The sequence below is a fragment of the Desmodus rotundus genome, chromosome 1, assembly GCF_022682495.2.
Source record: "Desmodus rotundus isolate HL8 chromosome 1, HLdesRot8A.1, whole genome shotgun sequence".
Taxonomy (NCBI): Eukaryota; Metazoa; Chordata; class Mammalia; order Chiroptera; family Phyllostomidae; genus Desmodus; species Desmodus rotundus.
This window is the reverse complement of record NC_071387.1, coordinates 166,052,112-166,059,276: the sequence shown is the minus strand read 5'-3', so window position 1 is coordinate 166,059,276 and position 7,165 is coordinate 166,052,112. Positions and strand designations below refer to the sequence as shown.

Genomic DNA, 7,165 nt, shown 5'->3' with positions numbered 1-7,165 from the left:
GGTACACTAGTATCACATTATGAATGGAAAGTCAGGGATAAACCCACAAGAGAAAACCCCAGAATTCAGCCATGTGCTCCCTGCTTAAAATAACCAATGTCTTCCAAACGCCTTTCCCAGCTGACAAAGTGCTGTGATCTCATTCCCCCAAACCACTCTCTCTGCTTCACACCCTCTCGTCCAGGCCTGGTGACCAGATTCTCTAGGCCCTGGACCCACCAAGCTCACTCTTCCTCTGTATTTGGCATGACCAGTTCTGTGTGTGTGTGTGTGTGTGTGTGCACGCGCGCACACGCACGTCACTCCGGCATCAGCTTCATGTCACCTCCTGGAGTGGTCAGTGTTGTTGTCCTGCCAGGACCCCATGGGTATCTTCTGCTAGCCCTGTTTCCCCACTCCCTGTCTTCCCCCCACCCATGGCACCAACAGAACACTTTATACATACATAGTATTTTTCTCAAAAGAAATTTTTTGAAAGTAAATTTTAAAATATTTTTAAATAAAAATCTTTTAAAAATCATACAGCATACGTTATCATTGCACAAATGCTACCGCAAAAGGGTGAAAGTTCCTCCATTCCTACCTGGTCCCTTCTGAGACTGTCTTACAGACGCATACAAACCTATTGGTCTTTAAAAACTATACATATAGGAACAATATGGTGGGTGGCGAGGAGCCAGAGAAAAAAAGAAGGAGAATAGAGGAGCTGCTGGCTGAGAAAATGGCTGTTGATGGTGGGTGTGGGGACATTGGAGACTGGGAAGGTCGCTGGAACCATGTAAAGAAGTTCCTGGAGCGATCTGGACCCTTCTCACACCCTGATTTTGAACCGAGCACTGTATCTCTCCAGTTTTTGTTAGATACATGTAAAGTTCTAGTCATTGGAGCTGGCAGCTTAGGTTGTGAGCTCCTGAAAAATCTGGCATTGTCTGGTTTTAGACAAATTCATGTTATAGACATGGACACTATAGATGTTTCCAATCTGAATAGGCAGTTTTTACTTAGGCCTCGAGATGTTGGAAGACCTAAAGCTGAAGTTGCTGCAGAATTTCTAAATGACAGAATTCCTGATTGCAATGTGGTTCCCCGTTTCAACAAGATCCAGGATTTTAATGACACTTCCTACCAACAATATCACATAATTGTCTGTGGACTAGACTCTATCATAGCCAGAAGATGGGTAAATGGCATGCTGATATTTCTCCTAAATTATGAAGATGGTGCATTAGATCCAAGCTCCATTGCCCCTTTGATAGATGGGGGACAGAAGGTTTTAAAGGGAATGCCCAGGTGATTCTGCCTGGAATGACCGCTTGCATTGAATGCACACTGGAACTTTATCTACCACAGGTCAATTTTCCCATGTTCACCATTGCATCTATGCCCGGGCTATCAGAACACTGTACTGAGTATGTAAGGATATTGCAGTGGCCTAAGGAGCAACCTTTCAGAGAAGGGTTATCATTAGATGGAGATGATCCTGATCATATTCAGTGGATTTTCCAAAAATCCCTAGACAGAGCACCACAATACAGTATTAGGGGTGTTACATATAGAATCACTCAAGGGGTCGTGAAACGAACCATTCCTGCAGTAGCTTCTACAAATGCAGTCATCGCAGCTGTGTGTGCCACTGAGGTTTTTAAAATAGCCACAAGTGCGTATATTCCCCTTAATAATTACTTGGTATTCAGTGATGTGGATGGACTGTACACATACACATTTGAAGCAGAGAGAAAGGAAAACTGCCCAGCTTGCAGCCAACTTCCACAAAATACTCAGTTTTCGCCATCAGCTAAACTCCAGGAAGTTTTGGATTATCTTCCCAATAGTGCTTCTCTGCAGATGAAATCTCCAGCCATCACAGCCACATTAGAGGGAAAAAACAGAACACTTTACTTACAGTCAGTAACTTCTACTGAAGAACGGACAAGGCCAAATCTCTCCAAGACACTGAAAGAACTGGGACTTGTTGATGGGCAAGAACTGGCAGTTGCTGATGTCACCACACCACAGACTGTACTATTCAAACTTCATTTTACTTCTTAAGGAAAATAAATCTGCACATAACAGAAAAAGAAAAAACTATACATATAGGATAATACTGTTTTGTAAAAAATTTTATTGTTGTTCAAGTACGATTTTCTGCCATCTCCCCCCACCTCAGCCATCCCCACCTCTGGTTTTTTACTTTGCTCTGCTTTCCCCACTCAATTGTACATCATGAACCTTTCTGGTTCGGTATATACAGACCCAACTCCTATTTAATGGCTGGATTTCCCTCACGCTCAGTGTCACGGATATACCATAATGTATTTACCAATCTCTTTAACGATGGACAAGTAGGTTGACTTCCTTGTTTTGCTATTATAGGAAATGCCGAAATGCATATGCTTTCATATATAAATATCTTTAATATGTAAAATGCAAAATATATATAATGTGTGTGTTTACCTGCACTTATGCAAATGTTTATGTCGGCTCAATTCCTGGGAAAAGAGAGGGCCCTGCCCTTCTGCCTTTTTCTATGGGACAAATTTCTGACAATTTTACTTGTTAACCAAGAAATGACTTCAGTTTCAACATATGGTGAATACATTCAGTTGCAATATATATTCATACATATTACCTATATTCCATATAATACGTATTCATATGTATATTCAGTATAATATATGTTATTCAATATAATGTAGAACACACGCTGTATGCTAGGACTTGGGAACTCTGGGGCTGGAGCGTTTCTAGGCTCCAGTAGTCCCTCGTGGACCTTTCCCCTTCATTGTTTTCAAAATGTCTTCTGGATTGTTTTCTTTAACAGAAATGAAACAGAAGAGCCCTCTTGGTGAAGGGAGATCTGGGACCAGTGGAAAGAGACTGTCCATGACTTGGCTGCCATCTGCCGCCAGGCCAAGCCGTCCCTGTTCCGTGAGTTCCTGCCTCTCTGGCGAGGGGCGATTGAACACCGGAGGTCAGCTTTTCCCTTCAATTTTAGCAGCAAGTCTTTGACCAAATCTGTAATTGCGGGTGTAGGTGAACTGTCTTACAGCGTCCTGTCTCCGGGCCATCAGCGGCTGCCTTAGGGTTGATATCTGTGCGCACGTACAAAGCTGGAGGACCTATCAGAGCCCAGGAATGTGGCTACCACTGCGGACGCTGAGGCCCTGACCCTACTTCAAGTGGTATTTTCGGGATTTTCGTTCCTGGGAGCTCGGCTGCGGCCGCCGCTCAAGAGCGTCCAGAAAACAGGAACGTGTCCTCCGCAGGTTCGAACTGTCCGAAGGCGCGGGGAAGCTGGGCGCCGCCGTCTTTGTGCAGGCAAAGGGAATTTATTAAATAGAATAGGTACGCGGACGGATCACTGTACTTGCAGAATTAAAAGTAATTGAATTGAATAATGAAATCACTATTGATAACGCAGAAAAGTTGTTAATTATCCACTTGTTAGAATGGTTTGCCGAACAGCAGAGAATCATTTAGGGACAGGGAACCACAGGAAATTTGGAGGAATTAGAAGACTGGGCACTATAGCCAGAGAGGGATGTCCTGGTCCGTTTAGCATAGAGGAGGAAGAAGAGCTGCTTCTCTGGAGACTAGCACAAAGGGAACATTTAGAAAAGAAATATTTAGAAAGAAAAGTTTATTTCCTCTTGGTATCCCTTGGGCAGACCTGCAGAATATTACAGTTTTGTGTGCAAGGCGGACTGAGCCTTGAGGAACACCAAACACAACACCAGCAACTGGTCGCCACACTTGGCAGGCGAGAAAATGGCTGTGGACGTCACCCGAAGGGCCAGCGCAGCTGTTTCAGATGATAACACTCGCTGTCCCTGCCCCCGTGTGATTTGATGTCTGATTCCCTAGACTGAGAAGAGCCTCCCCGGAGGGAGGGCTGTGAATCTTTTGGCTGCACAGCTTCCAGTTGGCCCTCCTCCCAGTTCATTGATTGGGCTGAGAGCTTAGCCCTGATAACTCCTGCTGAGCAAACTGCCTAAGGACCGCTCTTTACTCTTCTGCTCTTTCAGACACCAGTGCGCACACTCCGTTCTAACAGATGAGCTCCAGGACTCAAGGCATTAATCTGATCCAGCGATTTTCAACATTTTCATCTCAGAGCACACAGAACTAATGACTTAAATTCTGTGGCACATCAGAAAAATATTATTTTTGCCAATGTGACAAAAAATAGATATAATTTTGATTGGTTTACCAAAAACATAATAGTAATTATCTATCCCTTTTGCTTCAAATGACTTTTTAAAACATCAGGTGCCTATACTTGTATATAAGGATTTCTGGTACCTAGAATTAATCAGATGCAAATTTATTATGTGACATAACCAATAAGATGCAACTCCAAAAGCCTCTGCGGGCATTAACTCTATTAATGGTCTCATATTAACTGTTCAAGACAGGGCATTCACACAGGACAGTTGTTGTTGTGCTGTCTGTTGTCATTTTTTTAGTTGACAATCTAAGGGAAAAGAGGTCAGTGCCCCTGACTGAATAGTCGGGTATTGCATGTTTTAAAAATTCTTGTGGCACACCAGTTGAAAATTGCTGATCTAATCTGTTGATTGTGCTTTTCTGAAGACACATTACTGTGTTGCAAGGTGTGGAAGACGCTGATCTTTGTAGGAAACAGAGATTGCAAAAAGATATCAGCACAGACTGAGGTACCCTGTTGTGGGGAGCCAGTGTCTCATGGGTGCCTGCCACCACTTCCTCAGTACTTCCTGCTCTCCGTGGTCTGCTCGTTTGGGGTTTTGGCTGGTTCCCACAGTGCATGTGCTCACTGCATGCACTTGAAGCACTTGAAGAAGCTTGGCGCTGTAAGTGATGGGGCAGGGGAGAGGAAGAGAGGAGGGATTGGGGGATTCTGCTCACTCGTGGCCTCCACCAGCATCCTCCAAATCTTCCTGAAATAAACATTCAGTCTATATAAATACTTGTTTCTTGCTATGTAAATATGGCTTCAAAATAAATCCCTCAATATCTCTTCCAACCATAAGGCTTCCCCTGAACCCCTTCTGGAAAGAATTTCTGAACCAGGGCACAAACTGGCACAGTATTCTTCCATAAGAGAAGTCTTATGGATCAGAGTAGTGTTTGACGTCAATGCACACGCCAATATCTGTTTTGTCTTTTGTTTTTCCTATTCTAGGCATATGAATAACTGTACTTCTCAGTCTCGGTCCTTACAGTTGGTCAGGACCTACTGATTGCCTGTGGTGGATAATGTAATGACACTTCATTTCCAGGATGAGACTATGAAATGCCCAAGCATGATTCTCCAGGCTCTTTATTGCCCCAGCGAGGCAATCATGGAGAAAGCCTTATGCTGGAATAGAAGGCCCAAAGACTGAAGCAGCCTGGATAAACTCAGTTACCACACAGAGGACAACGGCCCTAGAGAGCTGGCTGGACCACAAAGGACTTTGCATGAGAGAGAAATATACTTGTGTTATTGTATTCAGCCTCTAAGATTTTGGAGGCTGTTTGTTACTGCAGCATAATTTAGACCATCCTTACTAATATAAAAAGTAACATTTAATGGAGTGACTGTTAATTCTCCTCTGATTCCATCCATCCTCTCTTTTAGCCAAGTACTATTCTCCAAGCTAGACCCGTATTTTCCAGTCCTCTCCAGTCCAAGCTGGACACCCCTCCCAGGTCTTTCTTCCACAGCCAAACCATCCTCAGATCCTGTTCAGTGCGGAGTTTATGCTCAAACCACTCAAACCTTAGGACACTGCAGACCCAAGAATCTTCCTCTGCCGCATTAGCCTAAGCAGTAAATTCTCCTGAAAACTCATCCAATTGCTTCATGAAACAAATTTTAAGCCCCATGGAGAATTAATTTTAGTATCCAGAGAAGAGGGAATATTTGACTCTCTTTACTGAATAAGTATTTTTTACATGGCTAACCCGTGAAGTAGGTCAAGCCTGTTTTCACTAGGTGAAGAAAAGAACTACTGTCCTCTTTTCCCTGATACCTATAAATCAAACTTAGGGCTAAAAATGTTGGTGTAAAAACCATGGCTGCTCTTTCTTTTTCTGTAAAGTTAACACCTAAGCGCCTGGAGGCTCTGCCAGTGACCCAAACTTGTACTGCCAATCAGTTGCCCAGAAATGGCCAGATAAAATGGCTTGCTGTCTTGTGACTTGCTCCATCAGTCTGTCTGAAACTTCCTGCTTAGGTGCAGTGACTGCTGGGGAGAATGCTAGGAACTTAGCTGGATCTTCATTCTCTCTAATTACCTCTGAGCTGTGTCCAACAAGATAAGCAGAACAATGGATCCTTTCAGAGATCTACTAAGGTGACCTTTGAAGTTGGTGAAGTAGATGTCACTTGAATGCTTTGTCCACTTGCTATTTTAACTTAATTAGAAGGAAATAATAGAAAATCTCACTACTGGAGCTTAAACAATGAGCAGTTTGATGATTTCTCCTGGGCTTACTATGTTAGAGCTTCAAAGACTGCTCTGAAGATGAGAAGTATTAGCCCTCAGAAAGCACCAGAATGTTACCCTCCCTCCCTCACCCCACCCCCATTCTTGCCTTTGGGACAAAGGACTCTTCAGCAGCAATTGAGAGGTTGGAAAGCGGCTAATTATCAGAAAAGCCTCTGCAGGCAAAAAGGCTCCAGGCCAGAGACAAAGATGAGCTTACCTTCTGCAGGAAACACTGCTAGTTGCTTTAGTGGCATGTCCTGTAAGTTACCTGTCCAATATCCTATGTCCCTATTCCCTTCCTTCTCTAATTCTTTTGGGGTGGCCATATGTTAGGTGGCCAGTCAGGAAAATACTGTTTCCTGCTTTCTCAGATTCACTTTCAGATAAGAATAGCCTCTCTATGGCCAATGAGATATAAGGGTCAGCTTGCGAGGGGAACTTTTGGGGGAATACAGGGTCTGGCAGAAGGCCTGCTTGAGTGTGGCTGGTAGGGTAATAATATGGGTGTAATAACTTACAGTTTTAATTTGAATATTTCACCTAAAATGTCATATGGTATGCTTGAGTGTGATATTGTTATGCTTATGATTTTGTAACAAAAGCTTTTTATAATAAAAAGGGGCATTATTCGTGCTGGACCCTGTATTTTACATTTGTAATAAAATGGACAAGCATGGCTGGCATTAAATCCTACATTAAATGTAAAGATA

The 7,165-nt window shown here is 43.2% G+C and overlaps 2 pseudogenes; one reads left to right on the top strand and one right to left on the bottom strand.

Moving 5' to 3' along the window:
- The first annotated feature begins 658 nt into the window (after window positions 1–658).
- LOC112307552 (NEDD8-activating enzyme E1 catalytic subunit pseudogene) lies at window positions 659–2,059 on the top strand (annotated as a pseudogene).
- Window positions 2,060–2,744: 685 nt separating this feature from the next.
- LOC128780207 (methyltransferase N6AMT1-like) lies at window positions 2,745–6,709 on the bottom strand (annotated as a pseudogene).
- Between the last annotated feature and the right edge of the window lie 456 nt (window positions 6,710–7,165).